The sequence below is a fragment of the Aphis gossypii genome, chromosome X, assembly GCF_020184175.1.
Source record: "Aphis gossypii isolate Hap1 chromosome X, ASM2018417v2, whole genome shotgun sequence".
Classification (NCBI taxonomy): domain Eukaryota; kingdom Metazoa; phylum Arthropoda; class Insecta; order Hemiptera; family Aphididae; genus Aphis; species Aphis gossypii.
The window spans coordinates 13,767,508-13,793,625 of NC_065533.1; the positions used below are offsets into that span (position 1 = coordinate 13,767,508).

The 26,118-nt window shown below is 28.7% G+C and overlaps 1 long non-coding RNA gene across 1 annotated transcript in view; it reads right to left on the minus strand.

Moving 5' to 3' along the window:
* LOC114120549 (uncharacterized) overlaps positions 1-15,965 on the minus strand; it is a 36,525-nt gene extending 20,560 nt beyond the window's left edge. The window contains exon 1 of the long non-coding RNA XR_003592125.2: positions 15,653-15,965. This is a non-coding gene — a long non-coding RNA (uncharacterized LOC114120549). The remainder of the gene's footprint in view (positions 1-15,652) is intronic.
* Between the last annotated feature and the right edge of the window lie 10,153 nt (positions 15,966-26,118).

Consider the following 26,118-nt stretch of genomic DNA (forward strand, 5'->3'; position numbering starts at 1 on the left):
TAATTTTTTAATTTTTCTGTTCCTATAGGCCGATAAAATATAATCGTTTTTCGAACGTGTGATAAATTTCGATTCCAAATTTATAATATAGCTGGAACGATCAGACCGTATATTCCTGACCGACCGCCACCGCCGCCACCTTCGGCGTTTCTAATTTATTTTAATTGTCACCAACATCCGTTTGATTTACACGCATTTTTATTTACGTGTGTCGTCCCGCAGCGAATTCGCGTATATTTGCATGTGTCTGTCTATGCGTATGTGTGGAAAAAGCGCACACCAATTAAATAATGATTCGGTTTACGGGGGTGAAACAAAAAAAAATGTTAAAAAGAATGAAATTCGCCTGTACATGACAAGCTTAAAAATGTCAATATGCCCGTTATTTTCGTTTACGATTTATAAAATGCATTTTAACGGTAAAGAATTAAAAGGGCGGATTTATTTGTTTTTTTTTTCGCACCCTTCGCCGATACTATTTCTTCCGAAACACTTACACCCCTCCGTCCCACACGGCCCGCCAGCGCGACGCGTGTAATCTCTCGATTTCATTATCGTATCACGTAAGTTATTGCGCTGGCGCGAGCGAATAATAATGCCGCGAATATAAAACATTGACATTTTTAAAAACATAATAAATTTGATTCCGTTCGGCTTAAGGCCATACCGCGCCCGCCCCGCCACCCCACGGTCTCGGTAATACCGAGAATATATATATTATAATATATACATGTATATACAGAGGGGATGAAAACACTTTGTTAATCGGATCCGTTGAGCCTTGCATAAACTAACTGAACGATGAATATAAAAAATAAAAAGTAAAAAGTATATATCTGGCAGCGGTGGGGGGGGCGTCGATCGAAGGGGCGGCGGGGACGGGATGCGGTAGCGGGGCGGGAGACGTGGTGGAGGCGGAAGACGGAGAGAGACGAGTCGAAAACGTACAAAATTAAAAACGTATATACGCGTTTTAATATAACATTAAAAAAGGATGAAGAAAAAGTAATAAAAAAAGCTGAACGCTGGAGGAAAATCGGAATTAATAAAGTTTGTATCGGTCGTTTTAACGCGTATTATATATAAAAAAAAAAAACAAACAAAAAAGGGACAGCGAGAACGGTCATCGTTATCGTTTCATAAAATAAAAAAAGAAACACGATCAAATGAAAAGAAAATAACTGGGTATAAACAAAACTCGATAAATATATATATACAATTTGCGCGTCTAGAATCGATTTAATTTTACTTTACTTTTATTTTATTATTTTATTATGTGTATATGTTTAATAATAAAAATAAAAATAAATTGTTAACGATATTTACCTATGGCATGGCATAATGTGAATTCGATTGTAATATTATATTTGGACCATTTAATGAACGGTTTGTCGTCTCCACATTTTTTAATTAATTATTATTTAATATTAAGTAACGCGCGCATTCGAGCAGCGAGTAAATTTCCCGAGCATTATGGAATTGGAAAATAATACATTGTTCAGACTATATAAAATTTCTACGATGGTTTTTGCATTATCAAAATTATGATAGTATGACATTTTGATCATAATAATATAATTAAAAAATTGAAGCGTGTAATAAATTTTAATCGTTATTATTTTAATGCGTATTTATATCATGGCTTTTATTTTTTAATCCAACGCATACATACAATCATCATATTGTTATTACAAGCATAAAATATAAACAAATAAATACAAATTTGGTATCACTATTTGTTTGAAAAAATATGAAGTATCGAAACGACATTTTTTCCTTGTCACTACCTAGTTATACTTACAATTTTTTTTTACTATGACATTTTGTATACAAGTACACCAATAAGTACATAACCCTATCCTGCAGTTATCCTCCCAAATTCTAAAACGCACTCGACACGTCTTCTATATTAATACAGTCATTAGGCCAGACGACGTGTCCCTTAATTTATTCCCGATTTTAGAGATTATAAAATATGTAAGTGGAGTTAAGATGACATATTTTAATCGATATAGGTTAATTGCAAGTTTGATATAGGTGCGCCGTACGCCTTATCAACAGAAAAATCATCATCGATGGTTTCAGATTATTAGTCGTTAATGATTAAACTATTAATATTATTAGGTATATTGTGTTGTACCATTATTTTATACAAACACGCGTAAGCACTACGCAGCGCCATTCAGTCAATACGCACTAAATTGACGGGAAACATTGTATAGGTATCTCGTTAAAGTTGGTAATATAATCAAACGGCGTTTTTTTCTTTTTCTATACAGAACGCGTATAGTTTAATATACAATGCCCAATTTACTACGGTCAAAGTTTACTTTGAACAGGCAATTTCATTACATTATAATACGTATAATTATATAATTGTAATCCTGGCGTGTAAAGATTTTCAAGAGACTATATAATTGCATGTTAGGAGCGCGTTTTCGTAATAACATTTATAGTGTTTTTATACGCGTTATTCGTTTGTATATACAGTGAAAAGTGTAGCTACAGCCTTTTGATCGTTTTCCAGCACGGTTACAAGTTACAATACGAGTACTATAGCAAACTAAATAGCGACTATAAATGGTATCCGGTGAATTGGTCGAGAACAATATTCGGTATATCGATTGCGGGAAATTATTCCTCACTGATCAGTGATGGTACGATAATTATTGATCATCATAATAATCTATCACCAAACAAAATTTTTTAATTTTTTAGTCACCATGTTCATTTTATTATACTAAGTAAGGATTATTTCATAGATAAAAACATGAAAATATGTAGGTATAATACTTGTGTAATTTAAAACGAAATTTATTTTATTACATTTTGTGTAAAACTTACTAAAAAGATTTTTAAAAAGTTTTCACTCAACGATTAATCATTAATCATTATTCTGTGAACCAATTATTATTGTTCCCACGGATGATTCACAGTGATCCGAATATCCGATACAGATAATAATAGCACTACTGCAATTAATAAATATCTTACTAAATAAAGTATACTCGATTTATGGTTATACGTCATCTGTTCTAGAAAGTACCGTCTTACTAGAATCTATAACGAAAACTATACCTTAAATTTTTGGGGTGGAGATAATAATAAGATATACAATATTAATTTATACCTATCTAAAACAAAAACCCGTTACTTTTCATCATATATTATTATGTAGTATGTAAAATACAGCAAGACGATAGAAATAACCGAAAATTACAAACGTTCAAAAGAACTCGATGCGGTTAATATATTCGATTGTTTGAAAAAATATCTTTCTCGTTCCGATATTTTTGCTTACTGCATGGTTGTCATATTTTTCTTTTTGGTAAGTTTTTCGTGATTGTGTTTATTATGTAGTACAATAAATGTATATATGTAATATGTATAATAACACATGTTCACATAAAATAACGTAATAAAATGTAGCCATGCATCACTACAGCTACATACAATAATAATAAATAATATGATGGTACGCTAGATAAAAGAAAAAACTAGATAGCGCTTTATGAACTATAATAAAATAGTATATAATACTCTTATGTCAATATTTATTATTGCGTATATGTACTCGTACGATGAAATACTGAAACGTATTAAATTGAATAGTATTTACATTATACACAGACCGGTATATTTGATAGGACTACACGCCCATCTTCTATCAATTTTTGAGTTAAAAAAAAATGTGTAATACGAGTATAGTATCTATAATTTGATGTACCTACTTATTCACAACACAATGTATTCAAAAAATATTTAAATAGTTGTTGTTTTTTTTTTTTATATAGATTTTTCAATTAATTTAATTTATAATTTTATTGTTATTACAAATTTAAGTAATAATTTTTAAAAAATATTAATTATAATATGTATCTGTACTATATCAGGTATATGAATGTCATCAAGTTATTATCAGCGATGGTGATGATATGATACCTCTCATTATAATACGTAGTTATAGTTGATTGTAACTGAAGATGGTTTTTATGCGCGATAAAAATATTGAGTACCATAAATTACATTAATAATATTTATTGAGATTTATTTTATATTTCAAAACTAAAATAATTTAAATTTTAAATAAATCATGTTTGAAGTTTTTTAGATAGTCGTTATTTTTTGTGCATTTTAGTCATTATTTTTCATTTTAGTGTTAATTTCTACATTGTTTGTGAACGGCAATTACCTATTTTGTTTATTATTTTAATTATAAAGTATATTGTGTCATCAAAACGTTCAATTAACATTGAACGCATCGACAAACAGACCAGTTCGACCATATAAATATAATAGATGAATACGTATCATCTGTATATTATATCTACTGCACCTATAAATATGATTTTTATACATACCCAAGCACGTATACAGGGATGAAGTTTATGATTAACCTTTACTCCCCCCCCCCCAAATGTGGAATTTATTAATTGTAATTATTTTATTAACTCCTCCCACTGATTTTATATATGTTTTTACATACATGGCTGTAGACACATACCTGTAGTAAGTAAAACAACGACTGCATGAGCACGGATACTAAAAATTTTAATCAAAATTTACGAAAGTGACTCGAAATCCATAAACTTTCCATAAAAGTAGTATGTACGTATAATAGTAGTAGTGTATACGTTTAAAATTTTAAAGTGAATCCCCAAAAAACAGCAAGAAAACGTTAATAAAATAATATTATCACTTTATCTACTTTGGAGTAATATATGGCATCAAAAAATATGTATGTATATATATATAAATGATAAATGGTGTAATGTGTTATTATAAAATGGTTAAAAATACTATTAAATATAATTTTTTTTAACGGCCTGTATAAATTATTACGTGTGTCGAGTGATACAGTGGATATAAATTATTAAAACTTATAAACTTCATACTGTATTCTATTATTATAATAATATGGTACCTGTGCATTTATGGTTATTTATTCATACCTATTAAAATAATGAAATCCTCGAAAATGTTTGTATTCTTGTGATTAATATTATTTTTATGGACATTTTTTTTAGTTTTATTTACTCTTTTTTCTTGTGTACGTATCAAACAATACGTTTTTAAATATATTGAAATAGGTACATAATTATAAATTAAAAAAAAAAACGTATTTTATAAATTTTAATAGTAGTAATTTCATGACTTCAGAATTTTCATTTAAGTATTTCCACGAATTGAATTGTTAATTTACAATTTATATACGTATATGTATATTGTATATATTATATTATTATTAAAATCAACTGCGCATACAAACTTATCAAATTTTTTCATATCCAACGTATAGCATCCACTTATAGTTTTTAGATATGTATATTATCTTATCTAAATGTAATGGTTTAAAACAAACACAATTATTTTCGGATAGTACTTATAGTGGTTTACATTTTTATTCGAATAATTTTCATATAAATATGACTGAAAACTAGAATCTGGAATCGATTTACATTGAGCAACGATAGAAGAATAATAATTTATCTTTAAGTGTGTTATCAATTAATTCAAAAATATCGATTCAAAACAAGATTTATTTTATTTACTCGCATACAATGACTTAAAATTTATGATTTCACGATCGTCTGAGATATAATATTCACATTTCCAAATGAGTAATAAATGACAATATTATAATATTATTCTGGCCAGGGACAACGTGACACGGCCCCAGCGTCAGCGCTTCTCCTCATCCGTACACAGTACACACTACCACTCTGGCCCAAATAGAAGAATATGGAGGTTTAATTAATAAACATGGTGACTTATTGTTACAAGACGGCACTTAAGCCCTGTGGGTCACGGGTTATAATCCCATACCGTGCACCATTTTTTCACTTAATTCATATTTTGGAGTTTTGAACGTATAGTCTATGATTTATAGGTATTTAATGTTTAGATTAGCAGAATGATGAGACACCGAGAAACCCCGCGAAATGTTGATTCACTACTTCGTCGATCATAACTTTAAATATTTTTAACTTATAATTTACTATACACATTCGAAATTTGATTATAAGGTATATAAAAAAAATAATAACAAATACTACAAATAATATTCTATTTTGAAATACGAAATTAAAAATGTATGTTATCGTAAATGAAATAGTAAAAAACTAATTGAAAAATATATATAACGATATAAAAAATAGTAAGAACTGGAATTTTTTTTATAAAAATTGTATCTTCTTATTATACTATAGGAACTACAATGTAAAACAATATTTTCAAAAACGTTAATAGTTGTCATAATAGTGAGTAGTTAACGACAAAAATTATCATGACTAATATACATAGTTTAGACTGCTTAGAGTGATATTATTTCAACGTTTACAATGTTGGTAAATCATAGGTCACTATATATATATACTTATTGCTTAATATAGTATACACAATTATTTCAATGATGATGTATTATTACTCGATAAGACCTACCTAGTCCAACGGTATAACTTATATAATGTAATATAATGTGAACGACTATACTATATGTGTACAGAGAAAGAGAGAGAGTGATGTTTGAGTATGCGTGTGAGTGAGAGAAAGAGAGTGCGATTGAGGGGGTTGTTGAACGGATGGAACGAGACTCAGGCCGTACAGGGAGTTTTAAGAACTCCTCGTATGGACATTGGCCACTAGGGATGAACGTGTCTCGAATTTTTTTTGTTATACCATAGCCACTGGATATGTAGACCTATATATACATACAACATATTACATATACCGTATCGTATTCGGTTCACTCGTTACCCCCAACCGACCAACACAAACATCATAGATCCAAGAACGATAGACATACACACACACACACACACACACACACACACACACAATATATATATATTATACAGATACATACTATTTGTGCGTATAAAGCAAAATTCTTTGATTTCCTTTTTTTCCCCACGCTTTTCGCCGGGACGTAAACACAAACTCACTCACACACATCACATCACATATAAGTGATTTTATAAAACACTCGAATACTTTTTCCCCCTCTTTTTCTCGTTACCCTTACACGGGCGTGTGGGCTGCAATATCTATATACGCACGAAAACGGCCAAATGGTATTTTTTTATTATTATTATTATTATTATTACTATTATTTCGGCTCTTCTCTCGCAAAATATTCCCGCGGGACGTTTGCAGTTCGCTCCTGTACGGCGCGGCGTGGCGAGTATACATATACATATATATATAATACACACACACACACCGAAAACTGCGGCCGGACTATTCTAGCTAACTGCCGTTAAGCTCGTATGTACACGTTACACGGGCGACAATACAAAAAACTTCGCAGTATTACCCATAATATCCATCGTTTTATTTTACAGAAACGAAATGAATACACGACAAAAAAACACGTTCCACACTCGCGACAAATGCCTGAGCAACCCGACTCCACCCACGGTATTTCGCAAAGACTATACAGTAAAACAACAACAACAATAATAATAATAATAATAATAATACAAACAATAGAGTTTCCCATACCATTATATCGTCTGTCACGTTATACAGTTTGTATACGTATCTATACAGAGTGATTCGTTTTAAGAAAAATATTAATTTTAGCAAAAAAATTTAACGACTAAACCATTTTTTTTGGTAATTTAAAGACGTCATAACACCAGAACATTTATGAAAAATAAAATTTGTATTATTTATTTATTTATCGTTTATTCAATTGTTTTATCTAAATATAAACACGAAAAGAGTATATTATGCATGACTAATTACTCGTAGTTATGAATTAGATATGTAATCAAAGTTTAGAACCACGATCGAGTAAGGTTGAACAGTACTCGGCAAAATATCAGCTCAATGAGTAATGCTCATCAAAACTTTAAATAGGTACTCATGAGTTATAACTATTATAATTGTTTGAAATCATAAGCATAAATAGTTTGTTTGATAATATAAAACGAATATGTAGACTATTATAATAAAAAAGAAAACTTGAAAATCAATAAAAATTATTACGTTTTAAAAACGTTGATAATTTTCGGGAAATTTTTTTGTTTGCCCATTACACTTGAATAATAATAAACGCATTTCTAAGTTTACACAAAGCTCTATGTATATTGAGCGTGTACCTATAATCTATATATAAGGAAATTTTGATATTTTCAAATGTAACGATTTCGGTATCATAACGACTGCAAACAGACGAATCGCCCTGTATCGCATAATATATTATTATTATAATTTTCGCTCACGTAATAATACAGTCGGCTGCGGGAGTTCGTCATCAGTAGTGACGGCAACGGCAGCGGCAACGATTGAGTATTATACACACGCGTTATATATACGTACCTGTGGGTTTCGGTTTCAAATGTCTGAAATATTTCGGGACCCGACTAAACGAGATTCGGAACTCGGTCACGGCGTACTCCGGTCGGAATATTATTATAATAATAATATGTTTAATATTTTTATTTATGACGTTTCAACAGAAATATCGCATTATAATATATTATTATGCATATCATATATAGGTATATACGAGAAGATTGAAAATAAATATCAAAGAAATATCCGTTTGGCGGAGAAGAAGAATCGTTTTTAAGAATGCGCCTGTCCCAGTCCTTGTGCCGCGCGCCGCTCGTCATATCGCCTTAAAATCGAGTTATGAATTTTTTTTATTATTATTATTTACAAGTAAAAAATACACACACACACACATACATACACAATAGTTGTCGTCGTCGGTCGGTATATTATATATTAATAAATACGGGCACATGATATGGTAAGAGTGTATGTTAATAATAATAATAATCACAGTGTGCGTGTGTGTGTGTGTGTGTGTTATTATGCACAGAAGATAAATAAAAATCGTATACAGGAGAAGGACGAACGGAGCAACAGTAGAGAGGTAGGTATATAAGCTCCGCGGCGGCGATAACATCAACAACGCACGCGGTTAATTTTTTCTCACGCTATTACACGCGCGTCCGACTCGTTTGCGAGAGCTCGCGCCCGTTAACGTGCTTGTGTGTATATTATAATATACATTATATTATATACATCGCCGCCGCGTATATTCATATTATTATTATTACACAATAATATAGCGTTATATTATATAGTACGCATAAACATTCCGTATATTATACAGTTGGAAATGATGATAATCATAATAATAATAATAATAATATAATACGATCGTCGTTTATGACACGCGAGTTTCAAAAAAATAAATAAAAACCCTTACTCGCGGAGCCCGAGCGTACAGCTATTTCACTGTTATGATTATCGTCATCATCATCGTCTTAGTCATCAACTCATAAACATATTTTATAAACATGTATATAGCTACCGCACTAGTTGTGCAGCTGGGAGACCGATACGGATATCCGAAAAAGTTATTATCATCTTATGAGAAGAATGGACGTCAGCGCACTAAATTTACCGTAGTGTTTACTGATTTATTTTTTCTCTCAGTGACCCACGTTTGGTACCATTAGCGTTCGAGATTGGCCAATTATATCGAACAAAATATGAAATTTCAATTTTTCAAAATATTATCATTTATCACAATGCAATTTAATAACCATTTAAATTAACAAACATTTTTTTTATTTCAAAGTCCAATACAATATCAAATAATATATAATAAAATACAAAACAAATATTTCAGACACTCGAAAATATTATCCTCTATAATTATTTTTTGTAGTAAGTGATTTTACTTTAAGATAACGTTTTATCTACATTTCGCACGGGTCTTCGACATCGTCTTTAAAACAAGATCATAATATTAGGAGGATATCGTGTAGGTTTTTATTGATGTTTAATTATGTTAAAGTGAGTTGTAACAATGTAAAATATAATGATTATTTTAAAATGTTTATAGATCATTTTGAAATTAAAATATAAAAAAATACAATAATTTTTGTACAATTGTACATTTGTACCAGAATTTATTATAACTATAGCATGGGAAGTAGACGGATAGTACGATGTATACACGTAAATTCGTTATCTGTTTATCACAGTTGAACTTTAAGAACTTTTTAATAGCGATTACTATTGAATAACAAATACAGTTCACAACTACTACAATAATAGTCCACATAATGATAAGAAAATAAAATGATTGTAAGTATTTTTAAACGTACAATATAATATAGGATACAGTGAAGTCGAATTTGGTCTTCAATAATTGAATGCACAATACATTTTTGTTGTAAAAGGGTGGTGTATTAAATAAATATATATGTATCTGTTTTTTTTTTTTTTTTAATTAAAATTGTTGGGGGACTGTCAAAACGACTCAGAGTTTAAGTGCATGAGATGGTCGCAAACAAGGGACTCGGTTCCTATATATTTATGAAACCATGTAATTAGCGTCCTCTTCGACGTTTTTTTTTTTTATATAGAATACTCAATGAATGCTCAAAACTTGCAGGACAATGGTATTTCCATTTTATAAATTATTATAATAAAACTATTTTTTATATACATTTTTTAATTAAGTAAAATTCCTTTTTTTCAACGAAGACAGTTATAAGTTATTATGGCGATTATTTCAATGCGTCAATAATAGTGTGCATTAACAACAATAAACGTATATAATTAAAATAATCTCTTGTAGTGAAATACAAGTATTACAAGTATTTGTATGTTAATACAAAAGAAAAACACTCTTTTAGAATTTGAGTGAACTATTGAATGAATATTGGTTTTAAAACGATGAGTTGCTTTATTTTTTTTATTTTGTATCTGTTATCCGTATTTAGAGCAATAAAAATACTTCAATATTTCGATTTTAAGGTGGTTCTTATAAAAATTATAGGGTTATTATCTGGTTCATTATATGGTATTCTTTTAAAGTAAAAATCTCCAGTGTTATTTTAATAAATTAAATAAAAAATAAATTATAGCGCAAACCTAGTTTTAGACAAAAATGATTTTATTATTCAATTGAAAAATGAATAAATGTTGTAATTTTTACCAAATAATATATTCATATTAGCCTTTGCTATTGATATGTTTTTTATAAAATTAATGGACATTTTATATTTTTTACTTTTTTAGTTATTTTGATTTATAAACAATAAGTTTGAAAAAAGCTTAACAATGTAATGCTCAATAATTCTTAATACGATTTTTTTTTTAGAAATTTTTTTAAAATAAAAGTTTAGCAAACCCACAATCATTTTTTATAAGTCATTACATTTCAACTTTGGACTAAATATTAGTATATATTAACACGTAAAATAATTATTTTTCTACAAGAAAAGTTTTATATTTTGCTGTAGTTCTAAAAATATTAATCGTAAAAATGTTGAAATAGTTTCATTATTGTATAAATTATAATTTAAAAATTATATTTTATGCTATTTATAAAATATATTTAAAATTTTCTTATTTAATTTTAATAGAAAAATTAGATAAAAATAATCATAAAACAATAACCTTCAAACATAAGTTTGTAAAGTAGTTTTAAAAAATATATTGATGACAATAATATTGTAATAAAAATTAATTTTGTGAGTGTTTGAAATTTGGAAAGATTTGTAAAAATCAGAAAAATGTATTAGTTTTATTATGTATATAGTAATTAAAATTGAAAAAAAAATTAATTCCAATAGATAAGATTTCAAAATTTAATACAAGGTTATTAATTATTTATTTTTATAAAAATCTAAGCAAAAAATACATTTGCACATTTATTTCATAAACATTTTGAGATCAAATTTTGACAAAATCGTATATTTAAATGAAAATACTTCATTTAAGTTATCGTTTTATCTAATTAATATATATATATTACACATATTAATCTATTAATCATATGGACTTGAAACTTTTACATATTTTTATATTTTACTATTCAACATGACAAGTCACATTATCAAAATTGTAAACTTAATAATTAATAAAAATATTGCATTATATGAAATATATTATACTATGATTATAATTCAGGATTCATTATAAATTTAATTTATTACAGTTACCTACTCAATGACGATGTTAATTAAATACTTACTATTTACAACCTAGTAACTATATATCTTGATTTTTTTTTTCTTAAATATTATAAATCATATTAATATAATATGATGGTTTTTGAAAATGACCTAACTTTAATCTATATTCAAACGTGTAGTTTTAGAATTATTATTTTTAAACTTATTAAACTTCGTGTATTTAGGATACTACTTGACTAAATATTTTACAATAATATATAGGTACTTAAGAATTTTATACGAGACCATTATTAAAGAATAATATTATCCTAAGTACATAAGGTATAATAACACAATAAATTTCTATTATAACTTATAAGGCGTGACAAAATGTTCAAAAAAATCATCTTATTAATAATTAATAGTAAAAAAGTAGTAATTATTAAAATATTAAAGCCTGTATCTTCTCGGAATACTCCTTATATGATATAAAATATATAAATATTTTAAAATATGGTATTTGGATGTATTTCCTTACTATAGGTATACTTAATCTATAATCTCTGCACCCAACCATTGATACTACCAAAAGTAAAAAAAACTATAAACGTTAAAATACATTTATGCATAGTATACATTGCATACCAATTATTTGTACATATTTTTATATTCAAGGAAACGTGTATAGTATGAACATATGATTTTCTAGTTAAAATTTTAGTCGATAGATGCATATTATATTATCTCGATTACTCAAATATGCTGTAAAATATAAAATTATACTAATGATATTGTATGGTAGTGCAAAAGAAACCGTCAAATAAATGTTTTGGAGTTATTTGCTTTTTCATCGATAAAATAAAATCCCTGTCGAGTATTTTCAACGATTTAATCGTCAGAGAAAGTCGCTCTAAGGAAAACCCTTTAGCAAAGGGTTAAAAAGTTATACATTAAATTACACAAATAGTTTTAACTTTTCCGATTCCACAGTCTCATGAACAACGATAATAATTTCATCTGTCGTTTTCAATGTATTAATTAATGTACCCACCCACTCGTGTATAAATAAATACATTTTGCAACAACCTAACAAAATTTTTTAAATATTTCAAAATATGTATATATTTTATATTTTTATTATGATATTTATTACGTGGTACAATATTGCCTCATTGTAATTGATATTTATAAGTTGAGCAACTACTTTAAGTGTAAAATATTAATATCTACATTGTTTATTGTACCTAGAAACACATAATCTCTGACTTATCAGTTTCCTTATTTTCAACAGTAGCAAATTGTATACTTCATTTACGGAGGTTAAAATGAAAATCTTCAAAAGCACATTAACTAAATAACTACACCTCTACCGATCAAAAATGTACAAATCAAACTTTTAAAACAACATCTAATTTTAATGTGTCAATAATAAATTAATGTCAATAAAAATCGTACTTAAAACAAATGGCATCTTTATCACTTAAATAAATATTTGTCTTTTCCGAAAACCAATTAATTTTTAACATGAAAACATTCAATTTTTTATCGACTGGGTTCGATCTATCGTATTTCCCCTGTGGTCTATTAGTTCAACGTATAGTTAAAATAGTATGCAATGCTATTGGACTCGATATTATTTGATAAGCCGTACAATGAATACTTTAAAAAATGTGTTCTATTAAAAACTAAAAATTCTGTATACCTAATCTCTGAAGTAGATATTCAGTGCAGAATGTAAAACATGCTAAGGCTGCACTTGGTTCAATAAATAAACGTACCTAATTATTATCACACGGCGTTTTAGATAGGCTATTCAGGTACAGCACAGTCGTGGATTATTTTTTTCTGTATTTCAAAATACCTATTAGGTACAATGAAATTTCTCTGTTGCATTTCAATGATACAATAAATATTGTGATCACAAATCTCACGTCGATAGTTTCAAGTGTGATTATTTTTATGGTTACCGCGTGGTATTATGTGCTCATAATAAAATGACCATTAGAGTAGTAGAAGTAGACTATTACTCCAAGTGAGATACGATTCTATGAATATTTAAATGGTCTAATACAATAATATAATTTATAAAATTTTAAATTTTATATTTAAAAATTTTCGTTCGTGTTTTTCATAATAAATTTATTCGGCTATTCATAAAATATAACTAATCTAACTCGTCGAGTTATCTATTCGTTTAAGCATTCCAATATTATCCTGTTTGGAGATCAAAGTAAAATACTTTTAGCGTTATTTTTAATTTAATATAATTCCGAGCTGCGCACAGTGAACAATTATTTCAAAACGTAAAAGTTTTTCTTTTATTTTTATATATACAATATACATACACAAGAGCAAAAGTCCATAAAGGCTAGAGCTAGATACATTTTAAATTCTTAGCGGACAATTGCATTTCGTATTGCGCACATATTTTATTATGTCGTATAATATATGTATATAGTGTAGTGTGTATAGAAGTGTAGTTTATTCACGCAAAAATAGAAACGAAATGGATTTTCATTTCTATTTTTAATAAAAATTTGAATTCCGTGAATTTTTTTATCTTAAGTTGAAATGAATTTGATCTACTAATATATGTATATATTATTTAATGTCGAGTTATAAGAAAAAGAATTTTAAAATAAAAACTCTAAGACTGCAAATTATTAAAAGATTTTAAGTCACATTGATATAAGTACTACGTATAAAAGTAATACCATCGCATCATTGATATAATATATTGTTGAACTTGTTCCTTATTTTATTTATATCATTGAAAAGTAAAATAATGATAAAAACGATATAAATAGTAAGTATGATTATTTGGACAAAATCTACTTGATTTTATTTTTATTGTACAGAATTGAACAACTATTTGAATTATTTGATAGATTATAAAAATAAATAGGTATCAATTAATAAAGTATTTGTATAAATACTATGATTTTAACATTGAGAATAAAAAATTAAATCTAGTTTGTACTTTAAATAGTTCCAAACTAAAAGTTGACAGTATTTTTTTATATATATAATTATTATCGGGAAAAAATAAACAAAAAATTAAGGAAAAACGGGAAATTTTAGTATTTATACGTTAAAGATTTTAACTTAATCAATTTCTTAATTTTGTTATAACTTAGAAACGAATAACCACAGAAACTTGAAATTTTCACCAAGTATTTAAATTATAATATAATTTTCAAAATATTTTGACTTATTTGAGTTATTTGTATTTTTTCATATCAATATAAAAACATTAAATTAGATGGTCAAAATGTTTAAATGCATTTTAAATTAGAATTTTAACGAAATTCGTCAACATCGCAAAAAATTGCCAACTATTTTGCAGTTAGGAATTCATAAAAATGCCTAAATAAATAGTTCATATTTAACCATAAAGTCTAATATACATAATAGAAAGGCAATTATTTTTTATAAATGTTGAATTTCAAATTGGAATAAAATAAGTTATAAACGATAAATAACGATTTTGTTATAATTTAAACATATTAATATTATGAATCAATTTTTTTTCTGTTATGCGGATTACAGAAAGATAAAATTAAATTTCGAGTTATATAATTTTTATAATATAATAATATAAATATATACCTATTATTATAATGTTAAATACTACATTATCCAAATAAAAAATAAATTAACCTACTGTAATACTTAAAATTAATAAATGGTTATAATAGCTAATATTGTTAAAAATTACTTACCACCTAGTGATATTATAGTCAGTGGTTCTTCATATTTTTCGAATAACGGTACTCTAAATATTTCATATGATTTTTGTGGAACACTGCTGTAAAATAAAACACATAATATAAATCATTGAAAAATAATAAAATTAATAAATACAATTTTAAACTGCAATTTTAAATAATTAAAAAAATAATTTAAAAATGTTGAATTTTGACGGACCAGTTTTTCTATGTCCAGGAAACACGTCATGCGTTCTGCGGAACACCAGTTAAGAACCACTATTATAGGCTAACAGACCGCGGTTTCCCCAAAACCGTTTATCGTAAATTTAATACACCTTGCATAATAGTGACCCATTGAACACCTAATGTACGGCAGAACGTTACCCACTTGCATACCTTTTTATACTTGACGTTTAGACTAAAACAGTTGTGAAAAAACCCACAGTGAAATTTACCATCAATCATTACATTTTGCTTTAACATTTTGTTGTTATTATTGTAATCAGTTATGAGCACAGAAAATAAAATACTTTTATTTTGGGATTTCCAATATTTTTACAATAACGTGCAAATAATAAAAATAGTATTATCTATATTAACGACAACTATCGACAAACGTCGTGTCTGTAGTCATTTTCACAAACACAAAAATAATACTGGATGGATATTTTTTTCTAATTCAAAACTTGTTGTACACGCATCTTATTGAAGTACATGACTGTCATACGACTTAGATATACAAAACGTTCATGAAATATAATCGCAATAATATCGCAAGTATTTTATGAAAGGCGGCTGTGCAGTGTGTGCTGTAAAAAAAACGTTAAACACGCCTTTTAGGGAGGAAAAAATGCGTGAAACGAAAATCGGCGATATTACAATAATAATTTAACGATATCAAAATATCATATAAGTATATACCTATAATATATTATGACCTCGCATTTCCGATGACGACGATTATTATACTTATTATTACACATGACTTGAAAATTATATATTATAATATTATACGCATATAATACACACCATCTCATCGTCGTATCTATCATAGCAATACATATTATTATAATAATGTGTATACGAAAAGTGCTCCGGTGGTGGGGGTTTTTGCGGGGGGGGGGGGGTGTTAAGAAGATTATTTGACGCGCGCCCGACGCCGAGATAGCTCCTCTCTCCGTACATGCATATACTGCACGTGTGCCGCGCGCGTGCAGTGTAGGCGAGACCCGAAGACTTTGGGGCTTTGCAAAACACCGTCAGTTTATATACGACGTACGTACACACATCGGATGTGGGGGGAGGGTCAGCGGGGTGGGCGACGCGCACACGTGTCGGTGTTTACACAAAGCCCTATTCTCACGATTATCGCACAAATTGATCTGCGCTGGTGTGCGCGACGTATCCTCTTCGACGACAATATAATATAATGGCCGGACCGCTCGTCGTCGTCGTCATTATTACACGCGCGGCGCAGCGTATTAAGGTCGTCGCAGTCGCAAGTCGTCGTCGTCGTCGTCGTCGCCGTCGAAGGCTTCGTTCTCCTCGTACACGATATAATAACATCGTATACATTGTAATAACAACAACGGGGCCTAGGGTGTGTGTATATAAATTCGTATTTCACCCCCACCCCCCCCCCCCGGCAATTTACCGTTAAATCCGAGCTCCCCGGCTCAAAAGTCGGAATTATCCGCCAGTATTTAGATAAAAACGTCGGCACACGCGGCTCGTATCGCTTATATGCCCTCTTGTACGGGCACAGCCTCCTCGTCCTCTCTCGGAGTGATATGATATTATATTACACGCGATATTATATCGTGCGTGTTATTACAACCGATCTGCCAACACGGTGTTATCAATATGGGTATCGTTATACCCAATTATACGCCAGTGATGTTAACCTAACGAGCGTGCGAAGCGTATAACGCGTTGGCGCGTTGCACCCTTGCATAGCGGAAACATTCTTCTTTAAATTAATAATAGTTGTTAATTTTAGAAAAATAATTTTAAATCAGCAGGCAAAATCTTACGATTTATAAGTCATCTCAAAGTGATATTGTCAAATTTAAATACGAGTTTATTATATGATATTTATATCGAGAGCCCGGCGTAAGATTTTTAAATGATATTTTAGTTTTAGAATTATGTGTTCAGACGACAATTATTAATTCATGACACAATGAATACGATTTATAAATTCACTGTCCATCGTTTTAATGATATACACTTTTTAAGTTAATATGATTAATAATAGGTACCACACCTACTTAACTTAAAGTCTTGTTCACACAATGTTTGTTTAATTTTTTTTAATAGGAATTTGTATATGAATTTAAATTTTGTTTTGATAAATAAAAAATCGTTTATTTTTTTAGGTTTTGTGCTGATATTTAATCATAGGATTCAGTTCACGAAACATTGAAACATTTGAATTAAATAAAAAAGCAAAGACGGAGCTTTTACGCTAAAAATAAAATATCGTATTTTCATTTTATACTTAATACAAAATTAATAAACAAATTGTACAGTCAATAATAATAATAATATATACAAGTATATTATATTTATAAACATTTCAGTGTTTTTAAAAAACATCTGAGAAATGGACGTCCCCTAGTATGTCAGAAAATTCAGTTTAGACGTTTAGTGTATGTATCATTAAATGAAATTTATATCCATGACTACATATTACACAAATAACGAATAAGGAAACCGCTACCAAAAACCAATGTCGTGTTTGGGACAGAAAACCCGTTACATTTGATGATATTATACCGATAACTTACTATCGTACTTCAAGAAAGCATTAAACATGACGTGACAAATTGTAATAGTGTGTTCAAACGAAAATGTAACAATAGCCGACCGATCAACAATAGAATCAGACCTATTTTTAATGCAAAGAAAATTCTTGAAAAAAATTCGTATTTTGTTACCACACGTATAATAACCACATGATATTTAAAACAAATATAAGTGTTAAATGAGAATCTTCCAAATACTTCGATTGTTTTTTATTGAGAAAAATAAAAAAAATAACAACTTTATGACTAGAGAAAATTTGATCGCAAAATTCACTTACTTCATTTCATTATTCCAACCTATGCTTTTTCATTTAAGTTTATTATTTTAAATTTAAATACATAATATAATATATATATATATTAATATTTTCTTTGTATATTTCTCATCTACAATCGGTTTACAGAAAATACGTATTTAAAGAATTAGGAAATAAATAAGGTCTCTTTTAACAACTCGTGGTAACTATACTTTTATTTAGATACAATTCCAATATTTTCGTAAACAAATATCTACTTAACATTTATATAGAGTAAAAAAGGGTGGTTTGAAAAAAAATAAGTTTATAACGCCACAGGACATACCTTAAATGCTTAAATGGCATAAAATTCAAATAAGAGTAAAATATATGGTTCTTAAATAGTTAAATGTATTAAACATTCCAAAACTCTTAATTTAAAATATAAACTCATTATTAAAGGATAACCTAACCTAGTATGGGGGATGATCGTAATATGCTTGGTGAATCGCTCTGTATATATATAGTGTTGTTTAATGTTTAAAGCGCGTCGAATTGTGCTCAGTTTTTTTTCCGTCTGCAAACAATAAAACACCGAAACGAAACGACGGCGTTTTATACTATAGGTATGTACTATATATATATGTATACACTAAAGTATATTTTATACGAGTATTATAAGTAAATAACGCCGTGTCGTATATATATTATATGTATATCAATTTATTTCGGTAATACTATATAAATATAATATACTATAACCATTCCCACTGCGATACCGGAACGACAGTAGATCTATACATCGATTTTCCGTTGTTGACATCTTCTACAAATTTGTTCCGGTTTCGTTTAGTTTTCATAAAATATTTCAAATGAAATTGATCTTAATAACAGGTAGATATAGTGACAAAAACTGGAAACCCAGTTATTAATATATATATATATTTATTTCTGTTTCTATGATGCAAAAAATACCTTTTATTCGTAGTTCTTATATAAATTCTTTGTATTTTTTACAAACCTAATTAATTACTTTAAATTACGTAAACCAAATATTTCCTAAAACGTTAATGATTTTCAAGTAAATTAGTTTTTCCATCAAAATAATCACCTTGTATACATTTATATATTTCATGGAATTAATGATCGAGTAAAATTCACAATAATTACTGATTAGGAAAAACCCTTATGTAGAATATACAACATTGTTAAAATTTCATAATTTAATAACGAGAAAAACCATACACAAATACAAAATAGTTAAAATTTTAAGTTACCTTATAGTAGTATTTTTAGTTAAAATAGATCATTGTAAAATCAATAGACTAACCACTTCGCTCAAGGTTCATGAAAGTTTAAAATAAACGGATGTTACTAATTTATATTAATACTGTTTTCTTGACTATCATATTCAATATTCTTAACTATGTGTTATAAAATCTAATTTAAGACATGGACTTAGTCAGCGGTTTCGATAATTTTTTTGGAGGGAGGAAGACTGATAAATTACATCATATTACATTGCAAAAATAAGCCATAATAAATATAAAATTATTGTTTAAAAGTTTTCATATAAAACAATAAACAAAATATAATGTAAAACTACGTTTATCGTTTTCTAAAAGTTTGCGAAAAAAAATGAATTTCCCCCTAAATAGTTTTTTTTTTTTAAATAATCCACAAGTGTATTTTAAGTATTAAATGAAATATTTTTTTTTGTTTTTTGAGTACTTGGGCAACTATAATAAATGGCATAATTTGTGTGGGCTATATCTGGTACTCCCAGTTTGCCGTGTAGGTACCCTGCACTTATTTTATTTTATCACTCCCCATTGAATTATCTTTGAAACGCCTCTGAACAAACGTAGACATCGCACAGAAACACAAATAAACAAAGTTGAAAAATGTTTTCTACTCGACACTTTCTAAGCCCGATAATATATATATATATATAATTATTTATTGCTGTACAGGTACCACCTGTCACAGAAATCGGAAATGAGAACTCCACGAATTAGTTAATTTTTATTGCCACAGTCGCTGTTTTTGTACACATCCTTGACATGATAATAATTTATGTACAAATTAGATTTACAATTTATCCACGCCCTGTATACACCCTACCACAATAACAATAATAATACCTAAAATAATAATTTTATAACTAAAAAGTACGTACTAGAATAAATAGCATGTCTTATTTTATATTTTATTTAAAACAATCATTTTATAAATTATTATCTTATTTGTACAATAAATTTCATAACTCGGAAAAAAATTTCAAAGGATGATTTTCATTTGAATAAACAAGACATTTCTTTTGAATGTTAAGGAAGTTAACTGTAGGTACCTATATAGGTAGGTAATAGATTTATCAAAACCACTTACTTAAGTAGGTACACTAAAAACACTCCACAAACCAAAAATGACTGAAGTATTAAGGATATACTATATTGAGTCTATAAGAGTCAAAAGATGATAATTTTTGGTAAATCATTGTCTGTTATATTATATTTATCATAATACATTATTTATCTAGACAACATATTCCGAATTAGCACGGGTGTTCATCTACAATTGCGAAATTCTGAACAATAAACGAGAAATGCAAACAAATCTATCGATTCAATATTTAACAAAGGTTTATTAAATTAAATAAGGGAAAAATAACTATATTATCAATATCAGATCGACGAAAATCATCGTAAAAGCTTTTGGTAAATAATTATTACCTATTCTCTACAACGACTGTTGCGTCAACAATATTTACACGGGAATATATGTATCGTACTATTATACAATATCTGATTAAAAAAATTACAATAAGTCATAAATTCGGAAAAAAATTTCCGACACATTCCGACACAGCCGCCTGTTGTAACCCGATGAACGACCATTGCAGTATTGCGTCTGAAAAGAAATAATTCTGCGTAGATATATACCGCAAACGTACTTCAGGTATGCCGCGTGTTGTGCAACAATAGTAATAATAATAACATGTATTATTATAATATATAATATTGTTACATTGTGCAATGCGGCCATCGTAACGTCATTACAATAATATACACGCTTTATATGTATGTGTATATTATACTTGAAGAATAAAGTGCATGATACGCGTATTATCACTATCATTATTATTATATTATTATTATTATATGCGATTATATTATTATATTATATAGCCGTCAAGCGAGCGGACGTGTCTGCTGCGATCTGAACGCGATTTGTGCGGAAGAAAAAAAATTATGATAATAATATACACGCGCTGATGTATTATAAATACGCGTGGCACGCTATATTGTACTCGCGAGGCGGTGGCGTATTATAAGTAAAAAAAAAAATAGGTACGCCACGGCGAGGTACAAGGTGATTTTTTTTAACGCGAGGCGTTCGTTTTCCCAGCCTAAACTTTAATTTGTAGTTTTTAAAAATTAAAAATAATAATATTCAATTTAACCGAGTGGAGTCTGCGCGATGATATAGGTAATAGATGCTCGATAACCCTCTCACGAGACTTTAATATTAAACACATAATATTATTATAACAATATACGTGTGTTTAAAGAAAGTATTATTTTAAATCTATACAGTCATTTGACGAAGCGATTCCAGTTGTTTTTGCTTCCATGATCCGTAATGTAATAATAAGTTCTTGGGTGAGAAATTTTCACTGACAAGTCAATATAGTTGGCGGACCAATATAGTTATTTTGATATCATATACCGAACTATAACGTATTGTATCAAATATCATGAGCATTTGAGCTTTGAGCTACGGCATTTAATGTTTTAGAAGATCAGTATAATATGCTAAAACCACCTATAATAACTACTTTATTATATGTGTGTGTGTATACAATAATTATTAGTTATACCAATTTCACATCCGATTACCATTACGGCACGACTATAAAAAAGGTATCACCTAGACTCGGCCAAGCTCGGTACAATCCATTATAATATGTACCAATCAAAGTTATACGTAACTACCGTGTCACATTTTGTAACTTGCAGTAACTTGTAACAATTATTATAGTTACGTAATTTTTAAGTTACTTTAAAAACTACAGCTCAGTCGCTCAGATAAATCGTTATTATGTAAAAAATTAAAATATTGGAAACAGGAAATAATATGTCTAAATAATAGTTACACACTTTAAATGATGATTGGCCGATATAAACATTATTCATGTTTTAAATCTTAAACTTTATATTTAAAGTAGGTTGGGTATCTCGTAAAATGTTGATTCATTACTCCAGAATAAAAATAAGTATGCGCTGACATTCCAAAAATAGTTGGTAGGAAACTTAAGAAATGATGACTATAATATTTTGTTTTGAAATTACTTCAATAGTTTTTCAAAACGAAAATTCCAAAACCATTACAACAATTTTGATAAAATTAGTGAGTTTATAGGAAACACGTTGTACATTATTATATTATTTCGTATATTATTATCGTTATAACCATTACCGAACATCACCATCACCGCGGTGCAGGATAAACAACAGCGGCCCCTCCCGCGCACTTTATGAATATAATATAGTGTCGTCTATAAATCGACTGCGACCGTCGTAATATATTACGTTAAACGCATATTATTACATTATACTGTATTATGAAACACAGGTCGCGTATAAAACGCACACGTTCACATTTAAAATATTATTATAATGGGCGCATCGCGAGCGAAACGCGATTACCATCGAATTATGTTTTATTATTTTTATGCTTCGTATTTCTTATGCGTTTTCCGTGATGTTTAATAACGGCGTCGACGACGAGGACGGACGAATAATTTTCTCGTTAGAAAAAATAAAATAATAAAAAACCATTCTTCGCGCGTTCCGACCGGAGAACGTTGACGGACAGGTATCGCGTGACGACTCGACCGCCGCCGCCCGCAACAGAAACAACAGATTCACGCGTGTGTGTGTGTATGTGTGTGTTATACTTTTTACGTTTATTTCTGTGTACGATAATAAAGAAATCGGAATGAACCGTGCGTGACTTTTGATAAACGATATACCGAGCGCGAAGAACACAAAAAATTACACCTACAGGTAGGTTCTGTGTGTATATTTTTAAATATAATATTATGTGTGTGCGCGCGCGTAAAATAATACAGCTTGGCGCCTTTATTAATATGCCAAAAACGTTGAGTCGCGCATGTCATATAAATAATATAATAATACACACCTGTTACCTGTACAATATTACGATGTACGTAATACCTGATGATTAAATTATTATTATGATTATTAATACTTCACATTCATGCATGCCGACGTCGTATAATTTACGAACGTTTTGACCGTAGTTATAACTGACCGACAGAAACCTAATATTGATGCTGTATACTTGAATTCTTGGACTCCCCCACACACACGAGTACACACAGCTGCCGCTAAATGTAATGCGTACGAAAAAACAATCACTCCGTGAGTGTAATACGTGAATTAGGATTAAGAATCCTTTGAGTCCCCAAAACCACGTCTTGTGCACTTATAGAGGGATTGCATACGAGTTGATTCGCGTATAATATAATATTATACATCAGTGAAATACGAGGAATAAAAAATATTTATTAGGGAAACGATTCACTATTATAATCAAAACCTCATTAACTAATATCGTATTTTAAAAGCGATGAGTTTCAAATTTGAACCTTACCCTAAATAAACCCAATACACGAAAAAAGGAAACTATATAACGATGACGACTGGCATTTAATAAATAAATAACATTTCACTTAATTTTAAATAGTCATATTACGGCATAATAAATAAAAATACTATGACAGATTAAAGTATTAAACAAATGTATAAATAATAAAAAAAAATATTTAGTTATAATTTAAGAGTTGGCAGTCAACCTCGGACCTCTCCATAGTGATGTCGCATGGATAACACTAATATGAGGCTGAAGTAAGAGAATCAACTATTTGTGTGCACGAAATCTATGTATAATATCTTACCTGAGATGTTCATTGTTCATCATTATTACGTTTTGTCATTGTATAGTAGTATAACTAATAGTTGCTTTATATTTTGAAATTTATTTCAGCGATCAGATTTATGCCAGTTTTCATAAATCGCAGGAATTGAACAGCCGACTTCACGAAACTAAGACAGATGACTATTTTTGTTGGCAACCTTGATATCCAAAAATTAATAGTAACTGTTAGTATATTATTATTCTAGCACTGATCTGTAAATATTTTGGGAAAAAATATATTCTATCCAATGATACGTTTCTAAGAAGATTTAGCTTATTAAGAAACTTTTTTTCTCCAAAATATGTGATAGTAATCTATTTTTTCTACTAAAATATATGATAGTAATCTATGTTTTCCACTAAAACGTCTAAAACTAATATTTAAACGAAAGCATGAAGGTAATAAATTCACAATAATTTTAATTATTACTGTGAGCTAATCAGTTATAGATATTATTAGTATTTCTTGCAACATGGTACAGTTTTTGGAAATAACAAAATTAATACAACAAATTCGTATATTATAATACATGTATAATATATGAGTCTTCACTCTTAATTAGTTTTTATTTTCGATAGCTATCATATAGGTACGTCGGAGACGATATTATCTCCTCGGGAATTGCACAATATATTTACAAGGAATTCACGTTTTTCCAGGAAAAATCGATTTCATGGTATAAGCAAATATCTTACATTCACTAGCTATTCAAATAATTACTGATTATTATTTAGTGTACGACGATTTTGCGGTATCGACAGTTGCTATAGAACAAACACATTTTTACATTACAAAATAGTTTTCTCTCTGTCACGATTTCTACAACAGTTGAAACTCAGAATTTATTGTCGTTAATAATATTATATAAATATCAAATCAGTAATACCGAATGAATCGTATTTATTATTATTTTTCTGATCAATATACCTCAACGATATAAATTGTAGAGTATTACAGATATTGTTTATTGAAACTAAATAAGAAAAAATATGGATGACAATGTTTTTGAAAAACGATCACACTCTATATAATCGTGTGAGTGTACCTATCTACTAATTTACAGTTTCACTCGACACCTGTATACGACTAAAAAAGAATAGGACGGTTAGATTCTTTACTGAATAATTCATACACCTTGAACAATACAATTTTAAATTTATAAATTTTAAGACATTTCTGTAATCAAATGGTAAACGAACTGTACCAATACAAAATGCTAGAACATAATAAATAACTTTTCATTTGGCCTCCAAAGAAATGTATCAGTGTTTAATTTTTAAAGCAAAAAATTCATATTATTTATTTGACGGTACTAAGTATTATATTTGCAGTTTATACAACAAATTATGAAGGTCAAAATAGAAGACGGCAGTATTTCAATTTGTAGAATTCTTCCGTTGAATAAAAACTAATTTTTGTGAAACGTGTTGA